We start from the raw sequence: 12661 nt of genomic DNA, 5'->3' as shown, positions 1-12661 counted from the left end.
TATTCAATTTGACCAAGTCTTATGCAATTTCTACTAGAATTAACTTTAGGGTTTACTTGCTTTATTTTCCATACATCCACGTGCAAAAGGTATCATCCACATAAATCCCATGCAAAAAAGTTTTACAGTAATCATATAGGTCTCCTTTTTCTTTGTTTATTATAGGCCTAAATATCAATGCATTTTATAGGCTCTTAAAGGGCCTTTTTATAGGCTTTAAATGGGCTTTGTTTAACCATGTGAAAATGCTCCAAAAAAAATTCGGTGTCTACACATATATAAGTAAAAAGTGACAATAAAGAGTGTGAGCCTTAGGGACTTAGGATAGAATCAAAAAGCCTTGCACACTTGAGCTTTACCAGTTCCTCTTGTAAGTTGACACTATGGCCTCTAATGCCTTATTCCGCTGCATGAGCACCACTAATGCCTCGTTCAAGGATCCTTCCCTGTCTTTGAACTTATCCCTCAAATCAGATCAGCAATGGTCACCTTGCACTTTTGTAGTTGGGTGTTTACGGACACCACCATGTCTCTTGATCTAACCTTTCTTGCTTTGCCTGTAGGTGGGCACTCATCAAGGCCCGTGGTATGGCTATTTGTTTTGTTGACCCTAGCTATGCCATAGCCCCAAACACTCTATTGGTCATAAATGCACAAAACCAAAGAGATTACCTCCACCTTTCAAGCACTCTAGTGATCTAGTCCTAGTCCTCACAAACTAGCACACCCTATCTGTCGATGTAACACACCAGCATACATACACTATTAAGCACTAATCTGCACATTGGCTAAGTATGCCCTGCACTCTCAGTTAGGCACCAATCTACATATTAGCTAAGCATGCCATGCACTCTCGGTTAGGCACCAGTCTGCACACCTGCATAGCATGCCTAGCACTCCCACAGCACCATAGTAATAGTCGATTGAAAACACTTGTTCTACACTCTTGTACCCTTGCACCTTTGTACTAAGGGGCATGTCACTAGCACACAAGCATAAAAACAACCTATAATGCTCACACCACACAATCTAATACTCATACCAATACATTTAAAATCTCACTCGAGGCTAACATTGATTCCAGCTACACCTAACACTAATCACCTCTTCTGAAAAAACGTCTACCAATTATGAACTAGCTTTGAACCTACTTTGATGCCATTTGTCATAGGTCAAGACTCAAGCTTTGACTCGTGTAGCTTTAAGACCCAATAATGAACTCATTCGATGTCTTAGATCAACTTTCAATTGGATTGGTGCACAAACACTCAAAACTCCACCAGCCATCTTAAGCTACTGCTAGACAAAGATGAACGTAAATTATTTGATGAAAAGCTAAAGAGAGCAAAAGAGATAGGCAAGAGTAAACTTGTATTACTTAAGTTATGGTGTGTACAATAAAGATGGTGACACCTTTTATTTATGGGTAAGGCTCCTTTGAATCAATGGCTGACTTTGTTCCTATCTTAGGGCTCACAAAGAGTCCAATATATATAAGAGATTACAATAGGATTACATTTGAGGGTTCTAATTTTACATGGACTCTTTCAGGAAATGAGTTTGAACCAAGTCAAACTCTTTCATTAGAATGTATTAATTGACTTTGAAAAGAAAGTCAAAAAGTGCTTGAAATTATTGTGATGAAAGCAGATGGGGGTCAATGATGGGCTTTCGTTGGATATGGAATGACAAGAGCTAGTCTACTAATCGGCTTGAGGCATGGATCAATATGGATCATGACAGTGGCCCAAGTTCAAGATTTCATTACATCTTTAAAATGTGGTTGTCTCGATCATGGAATGTAGCATGTGTAGTCTCAGTGTACCTCAGCACCTGTGGGTTTTCCATCTAGCCTGTCTTGAAACATAAACTAAGGAGTTTGACATATGTGCAAGTTAATGTGCTAGAAAATCATAAGGCATAAAGAAGTTGATTGGTAGGATCCCTTGCAAGTGCACAACCAACCAACCTTGACATTTTGAAAAGGGTTTAAGTATAAGTAGGCCAATCAAGACCCAAAAGATGGTAAACTATGCCTAAGGGGGTGAAGCAAGAGAAAACTCTAGTGGTGGCCTATAACGATACTAATGCATAAATCATTCATCTAACTTAGGTATAAGGGCAAAAGACTAATCAAACCATCTAGTAATTGGTTCTTTTCAAAGTTTCCCTTAGGATAGCTATAGCCTTTAGTGAGTTCTATGGAGTAAAGCCAATGATTGGAGGCATCGGTGGTGTAATGCCCTCGTCCTATTTTTAAACTTTAAATACGTAAGATGGCACGACTACTTTGTTGAGCCATGCCATAGAATCAAGGGTCCAAGTGGGCCATTTTTGGTAAGCAAAACTAGTGATGCAAAATGAACTGGAAGCTGGGTTATAGTGCCCAACTATGTACTAACCTAAAACCCACAAAAGATGTTGGTCGATTAAGACAGCAGGACGATGGTCATGAAAGTTGAAATTCACTAAAGAGTGTGTAACAACTCACCTGCCAAATCAACTAGCCTAAAAAATGGATGGCACTTAAGTGTGTGACCTATACCTGATCGTTTGGGCAAGGGCTAAGCACTAATAAGTGGCAGGGAACCTTTGGTGCTAGCACTTACCTCAAACCCCTTCGGTAAATGTTGGCATCTTGGTATGAGCTATTGCCTTAAACACCATCAACAATATAAGGCTCTTGGTTAGTGTAGGTAATCATATCCAACACTATCAGTAGATGCTGGGCCATTGTTACCTTAGACACCATTAGTACATGTTAGCCCCTTGGTGTGTGATGTTGCCCCTAACACCATTGCCAGTTGCTGGTACTTGGTGCGAGCACTTGTCTCTACCACCATTGGTATAAGTAAGCCTTTGGTGTAGGCTATTGCCTCGAACACCTCTTTAATAGATGCTGGCACTTGGTATAGCATATGTACCATGACCTTTCCACCTAAGGCACTTGTTTACCCCTCAATCACTATCAACACCAAATGACGCTTGGTGTATGTGTCACAGACTTTGTTCTTAAGCCAAACTCTATGTGGCCTTGGATAGTGAATTGACTCTATTTGCCTAACTCAACCTACAAAGCTCAAATGCATAGCATAATTCCAGCATGTCCAACATTATGCTGTAGTACTAGGCCTTCTAAAAGCCCATAAATTCGATTCTCATAGGACTATGTTTAAGCATTTCCACACTTAGGTCTGATCGTGCTCCCATACCTTGATCATCAATGCCCATACCTAGGCCTAACCATGTGCTTGCGCATCACTTACCAATGTCTATACCAGGGCTTGGCTTAATTCTACCAAACTTGAACACCGTGCTTGAGCCTCTAGAGTCTTGATCATTACCCATACCACTATTCTTAGCTAGTTCCTTGTCACTTAGGCCTCTAGTAGGCCTTAAGGATGGGTTCCTCTGGTTGTTAGACCTTGTCTCGTTAGAACTAGACTTAAGGTCGAGTTCCCCTAGCTGTTAGACCTTGTCTCACTAAAACTAGAATGCTCATTTGCTTAAAGAAAATCCCTGGGCCTAGACCAAATTGTGGACCATAACACATGCACATGCCTCAACCACCATTGAAACATGTTGGCCATTGATCTCTGTATATGCTTCAACTACCATAGACATATGCTGGCCCTTTGTGTGGGAAGTTCCCTTAAACACCATTGGCACATGCTAGGTCACGCACCATACGTGGGTATCCTAGGCCCAAGCCACGCATGATGCATAAAACGATTGAGCAGAGGTGGGTTCAAGCACATCTTCATATTTCTACCATGTAATTACCATTTTTATGGGTTTTAAATTCACATAATGCTTACCAGTGTTGGCACCTAGGCCTGGCTCAATTTTGCCAAGCTTGAATGTTGTGCCTAAGCTTTTGGAATCTTGATCACTACCTGTACCACTATTTTAGGATAGTTTCCTAAGACCTGGGCCTTTAGTAGGCCTCAAGGCCTAGTCCCTTTAGCTTTTAGACCCTGTCCCACTAAAATTGGAACTACTTTTTGACTTGAAAAGAATCTCTAAGCTTGGACCAGCTTGTAAACCATGACACATCTATATGCTTTTACCGCCATTAGGACATGTTGGCCCTTAGTCTTGGCATATGCTTTGATCACTATTGGCATATGATGGCCTTTCATGCTAATAGTTCCCTTGAACACCAATAGCACATGCTAGGTCATTCACCACGAACGGGTTTCCTAGGCTTGGGCCCTACACCATGCATACCATGGTTGGCCAATAGGTGGGTTCAGGCACATCTTCATATTTATGATGTGCTAATTTTATTTTTGTGGCTTGTAAATTCATAGAATGCTCACCAGTGCATGTACTTGGACTTGGCTCAATTCTGCTAAGCCTAAACATCATTCCTGAGCTTTTAAAGCCTTGATCACTACCAGTACCACTATTATAGGCTAGTTTCTTATGATTTGGACCTTTAGTATGTCTTAATGCCTAGTCTTCCTAGTTGTCAAACTCTATCCTACTAGAAGTAGAATTGTTGCTCAACTCAGAGAGAACCCTTGAGCTTGGATCAACTTGTGAACTGTGACACATACACATGTCTTGACCACCTTTAGGACATGTACGCCCTTGGTCTTGGTATTTGCTTCAACCACCATTGACATAGGTGGGCCTTTGGTGTAGGTAGTTCTCTCAAACACCATTGGCATATACTAGGCTATGCACCACACGTGGGCATCCATGGCCCAGGCCATGCACCATACGTACCACGACCGGGCCATACATGCTTTCTGGTTGTGTTATGGGGTGATTGGTTACTCTAGTGACCTATAGGCACGCTTGGCCTTGACCAATTGGCGTACATGTAGAAAAAAAGCTTGATTGTGCTAAGCTCAAGCTCATGCCTATGGTTAATGCTACCCCAAACCCTAAACCAGGTCCTTAAATTAGGCTATAGCTTTATGAGGTGGTGCAAGCAAAAGCTATGATTGTGGGCTTGGTTTGGCTAAGTATCTTAGGTATTTGGTAGTTTTATAGTCCTTTTTCATCAACCAAAAAAATGCCTTGGCTTGGCCAAGCCCATGCGTGCAACCAATGTTACCCAAGACCCAAAGAACAAATCCCTAAATTAGGTAATGTCCTTTTAAAGTGGTGACAGAGGAGTTTGCATGTGTGGTCTTAGCTAGACCAAGCATTGGTGGTGTCATGCTATTATTACTTATGGGATGCAGAGGTAGTCTCGTGGCCCTTGCTTGTGTTTTTTTTATGCAAATGATTGTGGCATGGCCTTGTATGTTGTTTTCTCTGCTCGCTTGTTGAGTAATTGATTAGGTGGGTTATGAATTGGTGTGCATGAATGCTACCATTTATACACAATTAGCATATGAGTGGTGCTATGGTTGTGCATGTTAGCAAACTCTATGCTTGATGCATCGAACTATTGACCCATCATCTTTTTCAATATCCCTTTATGTGGTCACTATACCTTAGGGGCATAATCAGAAACTATGTTGCATACCTAAATCAATGAAAATCAGATTTCTTTTCATCCTTCATCTGTCTTGTGTCTTTAAGGGCTATGGGTATTGTGCCCCATGTCCAAAGTGTGCCATCTAAACCCCCGTGGCCACATTAGTTCATTGATGTTTGATTGAGTCTTAGATACAAAATGTTTTATGGGCATGGGCTTTCAGCACTTCTTCATTTGATGCTATGCATTTTATGTGCTTGACACACATGATGTTTGTGCTCCATCTTGGCTCTCTCCACTACTCAGTTAGTATGTTAAGGCCCATGCGATGCCAATGGCCTGAAAGAATGCTACTTTGTTGATTCTATTGGTAGTCATACGCTTGTCTCAAAGATTATGTCATGCATGTGTAAGTATGAACTAATTTAGACTGTGAAACTATGAGTGGCTCATTATATCAATTATAGTTTGTTTAATGGTATCTACTACTTGGATAACCATAGTAATTCTAGAGCCAATATGTGCAACAATCTCTGACTTCTAGAAGGGATACATTTATTAAATAAAAAGTCGATGCCAGCTTGGCTTGTTGCTCTGATGATTCATGATAATTTGATTGATTGCATGGTTACCACATCCAAGGAAGGTAGCAGGCACACAAATTACCAATCTTGACATGAGAAAATAGTGACAATAAATAACAATATAGGGCTCTATGAATTTGGTAATTATAATGAGTACAATCTAAATCCTTTAATGAGGAACCATTGAAGGGTATGTCTAGTTCTAGCAGTCATGGTAATTCTAGCTACAATAATATATATTTAGGTTGTTGCAGTTAAAAAGCTTATAGTTTAAACTAGGGTTGGGTTGTCTGGTCTACCTCATGGTTAGCACTAGTCTACTCGTCCTTACTACCAGTGATATGCTCTTCGCCTTAACTGGTCAGTCATTCCTTCAACATTATTACTTTGAAAAAATTAAAGTGCTCAAAGTAGGCCAACGCTTTTATAGATTAGCATCGAATAGCATCATAGGATTTTGGTCCTATTGTGTTAGCCTTTAAGATCAAAGTAATGATTAATAGGGATAGTCGAGGGCATTCGTATTTCATAAACAAAGGTGAAATTCTTGGATTTATGTAAGATGAACAACTATGAAAGCATTTGCTAAGGATGTTTTCATTAATCAAGAACAAAAATTAGGGGCTCATAGGTGATCAGATACTATCCTAGTCTTAATCATAAATGATGCCAATTAGAGATTGATAGATGTTACTTTTAGGACATTACCAACACCTTATGAGAAATAAAAGTCTTTGGGTTCCAGAGGGAGTATAGTCGTGGGGTTAAAACTTAAAGGAATTGATGGAAGGGTAGCATCAAGAATAGAACCTATGACTTAATTTGACTCAACATGGGGAAACTTACTAGGTTCAGACATAGTAAGGATCGACAGGCTAAAAGCTCTTTCTTTATTCCCTGGGTGAAAGTGTATGGCCATTATTAGTTGTGGAGTAATTTGTCTAGTTAATTCTATTAGTGAATGAGACTTTAGCTTGCTAACTAGCTATGTAGAGGTGATCCTTCATGGTTAACTTTTTAAAGGCATTATGGCTATTTAGGTCAAGAAAGTTTGAGGCAATAATAGGTCTGTGATGCCCTTAGATGTTATGTGCTGCACTTACACTACACTGATGTATTCAACCAGTCTAGAGCCTTGGTTGATAGGCTTGGGTAATCTTTAACATTTCTTCATGGTAGGGATAGATCATTATAATTGTTGATCTTTAACAAGGAATTCCTAGTAAGTGTAAGTCATCAGCTTGCATTGACTATGTCCCTGCCCTTTGTACACACTATATATTGCTCCTACTGATTGAATGGTCCGATAAAGTGTTCGAATCATGGTGACATGAGTGATTCACTACCCACGATGTCGTGAGAAATCCATTGAACCTATCATTTAGAGGAAAGAGAAGTTGTAACAAGGTTTTCATAAGTGAATATGCAGAAGGATCATTGTCGAAACCCGTTCAACGAACAACCCATGAACATGTTAATGAAACACCCAGGAGCTAGGGTGCCTCCATGCCTTGAGCCCTTAGCAAGCATGATGGTCACTTCATTCTGCCTTTCAGGCAAGCAAAACGATTTGTTTCAGGTCACGAGCAAAAAAAACCCCTGAAGTGAATTGTGTCGAGAAACTAGAATGAAAAAGAGCACATGTGCCATCACCATCCCGTTTGCAATACATGCATGGGTGGCATCACAACTCTTTTTGTAGTGAAAAACCAAAATAACTCTTGATAACAGATATCTCAGCTCTTGCATCAATAGGGAACATAGCGAAATAAGATAATTGGCATGAATTGTAAAATCTCATAAACCATAGAGTTTTTGAATGCAAGTTGCACATAAAGCCAATAGGCCATGGGCAAGCCAACCTAGGTGTCATTCATCATTCCCCCAACCCGCTGCCCATTGACCTCTAGGTGAGAAGGGTGAAAGATGGCCTCTTATGATCTCATTGGTCATGGTTGGCCAAAAAGTGAGGCCCTAGTAATGATAGCATCATGACCATCGGTGGTAAAGCTCCAGGCATGCCTTGTCTCCAATGACAGATGCTTGTTGTCCATTTGGACCCCATCAGACCCCCCACATTGATTGGTCAATGCTCATATTGCAACCTTAGGTCAGCCAAAATTACCTGCTAAGTTTTAGCATATCGACAAGTGGAGAAAAAAAACCTACTAAAATTCCCCTAATAATGGCGAACGAACCAAAAAAAGCCCAGCTTGAGAATCGGATGCCCTTGGCATCCAAATTGTAGTTAAGAAAAGCATACTTAATGGCGGACCAGGCATAAGTCTTTTAGAAAGGGGCATCGAAAAGGGTGAAAACCCTATTGTGCTTGGACCTTATCATACCATAAGGCACTATTTACGAGTCAGGTTGTTTCAGAATGCAGCTCCAATCGGGTGGTAAATTCCATCCAAGACTGAATATGGGTGAGAGATCGATAGCAAACAAGTATCACAAGGGAAAGATGAAAAGTACATTGAAAAAAAAGTCAAAGAATGCTTGAAATTGTCGAGAAAAAGTGGATAGGGGCTAGTGAAGCACCTTGGGTGGATGTGGAATGGTAAGAGCTAGTGCACTATTGACTCACGGTGTGGACTAACATAGGTCTTGATGGTAACCCAAGCCTGAGCTTTTGATATGCCCATGTAGATGTCATCACTTGATTATGGAATGTAGTACACGCTATCTCGGCATGCCTAGGCACCTTGTGCTTTCAATTGGGCCCATATTGAAATGCAAACTAAGGTGTCTAACGTGTGTATGAGTCAATAGGCTAAAAAACCCATAAGGTGCAAGGAAGTTGATTGGCAAGATTCTTCGTCGATGTACCACCAATCAACCTTGATCTTTTAAAAAGGGTTTAAGTGTGAGCATGCCTATAGGGACTTGAAAGATGGTAAACTATGCCTGAGCAGGTGAAGCAAGAGGAAATTTTGGTGGAGGCCTACAGCAATCTCGACATACAAATTGTTCATCTGACTTAAGTATAAGGGCTAAAGACTAATTGAACCATCTAGTAGTTGGTTCCCTTTGAAGTTTCTCTTAGGATAGTTGGAGCCTTAGAGTTTTATCAAGTAAAGCCAATGATTAAAGAAATTGGTGGTGCAACACCCTCAACCTATTCTCATACTTTAAATACATAAGTCAGTGTGATTACTTCATTGAGCCACGCCACATAATTGAGAGCTCTAAGTGGGCCATTTTGGTTAAGCAAAATTGGTGATGTGAGATGAACTAGAAGCTGGGTTAAAGTGCCTAACTACACACTAACCTAGAACCTACAAAGGTGTTAGTTAATTAAGACAACCAAATGGTCATCATGGGAGTCAAAATCCACTAAAGAATATGTAACAACTCACTTACCGAATCAACTAACCCCAAAAATGGATGGCACTTAAGCGCTCTACCTATACCCAATAGTTAGGGCAAAAGCCTAGCCCCGTTGAGTAGGAAGGTGTGGCAATCACTGTAAAACCTAAAGTGCTAGCTCAAGTAGAGCGATTGTTAATGTAGATCTTGGCGGTAGTAGCACATATTCAAATAAGAACTTTGAATGCCAAATAAGGGAAAGGTTCCATGTGAACGGCACTTGTAAATGGTTAGTCCATCGTAAAAGATGGGAGAAGCCCATCCAATAGTGCATGCAGCGTGAGCTTCAAAAAGGAATCAAGTTAAAATTCTTGAACTAGGATGCGAGGGCTAACGACAATGTTAGGGAGTCTAGAGACATCAGTGGGGGCCTCAGGAAAAGTTAGCTTTTCTATTTAATGGCCTACCCACCCTGGAAATGACTTAGTCGGACGTAGGATTCAGTGGTCGAAAGAGCACCGCATGTTACATGATGTCTAGTGCACCCTTGACGGCCATCGAAAATCTAGCGTACCAACTATCATTCATGCTCAGTCATACTCATAATTGCATTAGGTCTTTAAGGTGAACAACCTCTAGTTCATGGAATAATATAGGTAAGGAAAGTCGATAAAATGGATCTATATGCTCGGGAAAAGGATTAGCTTTGAAGGTTAGGCATAGGGGTCCCACTATCAAACTTGTCAAATGTTGGTGCACTACTCAAGCTACTCCTATGGTGAGAGTAAGTCATCGCATGTTGGCCAAGAGATGGACTATGAACAGTTCCCTTAGTGGCCTTCCTCGGGTGTGAACAGTTGACTCAAAACTGGTATGAACAAGGGGAATCTGACTATTTAATTAAAACAAAGCATTGTGATGGTCCCTACGGATGCCTACATAATGTGACTTTTGCCTAGTGCTCTGAATGTCAAAGTGAAGAAATTCAACCAAGCATGAGTAAATAATGGGAGTAACTATGACTCTTTTAAGGTAACCAAATGCCTCATCATCTAATTAATGATGCACATGAATGAACTAATGAAATTCCCATTGTCCCTGTCGACTATCTAATAAAACCACAACCAAGGGAACGGGCTTGGCAGAATCAATAGGCAAAGAAGACCTTGTTGAACTTAACACTAGTTTGACTTTGTGAAATGACTTCATAGGTGTAGGATAACTGGAAGCCCTTGGGCGAAATTGAAATTCCACTACTTTTAATGTTATTTTACTTCTTTTGTGAATCAGAGGTGGGGCACAACCCCTTTTCTTAGACCTAAAGCCAGCCTTGGTTGGTCAAAGTTAGTGGAAAACATTGTCAGATAGGGAGTTTGGCTAGGGAGGCACATCTATTAGAAAATAATGCAAGTGTCCTAAGATTAGCTCAACAAGAACAAAAATCTTATGTGGAACAAAAAGGTAAAAAATAACGCATAGCCTATCAATCCTTTAAACCTTTAAAATTTGAAGCTAGAGGTGTTAGAAAAGTTATCATAGGGATAACTGGCTTGTGGCAGCCAAGTGTTCATAGCGTTATTGTATTTTGATCCTTCAATGTTTGCTTTTCTTATCATTGTGAAACAAAATTCACTAAGTGTTGGATTGTTCACCCACCAATAGGGAACATGAGCTGGGTTTAGACCATCATGAGATAGGGTAATTTTACCCTACTGATGGTAGCATTGCAATACTAATTCAACCTAGTATGAGAGAAACTATTGATCATACAATTAGTCATTGCACTTGGTTGAAAAGCCAATAGTGCGATGCTACTATATGTTGGGTTATGACTGAACAACTCTAAGTTAGAATTCAGGCTAGAAAAGGCGCATACATCCTTTGTTCAATTGCTGATCCATAGTAGGGGCCCATGGCTCCCCAAAAGCATGTGTTATAGGTGTAGGCCTCATGGTGGACAAGCTGCATAAGCCTTCTTAGAGTTCAATTACCATCGAGTAATGGGTAGAATCTTTTGTAGACAACTTTAATATGCAATGGGGTATTGTAAGTGGTAGAGTGGCTTTGCTACCATGATTCATTGAGTTCAGCCCTTTGTCGCTTTGATTTGTCCCTCCCACCTCATACCCATCAAAGTCCTCTCACTTTATTTTTTTATACTACACCCTTCCAAGGTTGGGGATGAATGGTGTTTTCCATTGCAACCGATTTGGTCAGGTGATGACATTCATCCCTTGGGTGTCCAAGTAAGTAACAACCAAATGCCCTTAGTGCAAGTGTCACACCCTGGGTGGGTGTACCAGACACTCAAGCCTAAGCATTAGTGACCAAGGCTCGAGCACCAGGGATAGTTGTGGGGGTTTACACAATGAGCTTGGCAAAAGAGTCTAGAACGCCCACACATCACTCAGGCCTGCCCATACAACCAGGGTCAGGCCTATATCATGCCTGCACTGCACTTAGATGGACCCAGGAGAGTTGGATCAATCCAAAATCTTTCATGAGTGCCCAAGATTGATAGCACTTAATGCATGATCTGGTTGACCCTTAGAATCAAAAGAAGCCTTATGTAATTTGTGTATTAATGTATAATCCTTTATTTTTAGGGATTATGTAATCCTTTGATTTTAAGAGTAACCATACGGTGCTGGGGCTATAAATAGAGGGCCACCCCTCCTTCCTTGTACATCATCAAACACTTGTTTTTAGTAATATACAAAGCAAATTTTAGCATTCTACTATGTTCTCTTCTAACTTATGTATTCTACCTTTCCTTGTTGTTGCTTACCTGTACACTTCTTTAATAGGCTGAATATAGGCTAAAGAGTTCATTTCCTAGCTTAAGGCTAGCTAGATTTAGGTTCAAGATCAGAGCCTATGAAAATTGGTATCAGAGTAGTTTTTACTTGTTTATGTGCAAGTTGCATCCAAAGCATTGCGAAGATGGCATCCCATAATGATGTTGCTAGCCAATAACTAGAGGCCTAGGAGAAAGCCTACGAAAGGGGCAAAAAGCTAGTTTGAGGGATATCTAGTCTACCAAGATGGGTGTGTTGCCAAGATGGAGCTGAAGTAGGCGATGTGAAGGAAAAGCTTGATGAGGTAGAGGCTCACTTTGATGCATTAAACTCTCGAGAGGAGGAGCTCAAAGGAAAGATGTAGGCTACTTTGAATGAGACCATCGACATGTTCACCCAATGGAATAAAGCCTTGGAGGCCTTAATGGAGACCTTGCATAAGGAGATCAAGGAACTTAAGGGGGAGCTCATTACTTGAAGACAACCTTTGGTAAAGGTATGATAGTTGGAGTGCCAAAGTCTTATGTGGAAAT

The 12661-nt window shown here is 40.6% G+C and overlaps 4 pseudogenes; all 4 read left to right on the top strand.

The window, feature by feature from the left end:
* The first annotated feature begins 1481 nt into the window (after window positions 1-1481).
* LOC149518825 (25S ribosomal RNA) lies at window positions 1482-2658 on the top strand (annotated as a pseudogene).
* Window positions 2659-5788: 3130 nt separating this feature from the next.
* LOC149518824 (18S ribosomal RNA) lies at window positions 5789-7461 on the top strand (annotated as a pseudogene).
* A 276-nt stretch (window positions 7462-7737) lies between these two features.
* Window positions 7738-7893, top strand: LOC149518823 (5.8S ribosomal RNA; annotated as a pseudogene).
* Window positions 7894-8122: 229 nt separating this feature from the next.
* Window positions 8123-11441, top strand: LOC149518822 (25S ribosomal RNA; annotated as a pseudogene).
* Window positions 11442-12661: the final 1220 nt, after the last annotated feature.

Source organism: Durio zibethinus, chromosome 5, assembly GCF_047325235.1.
Source record: "Durio zibethinus cultivar Kanyao isolate XHJ-2024 chromosome 5, ASM4732523v1, whole genome shotgun sequence".
NCBI classification, from domain to species: Eukaryota; Viridiplantae; Streptophyta; class Magnoliopsida; order Malvales; family Malvaceae; genus Durio; species Durio zibethinus.
The sequence above is the reverse complement of the archived record's forward strand: the minus strand, read 5'-3'. Positions and strand labels throughout refer to the sequence as shown.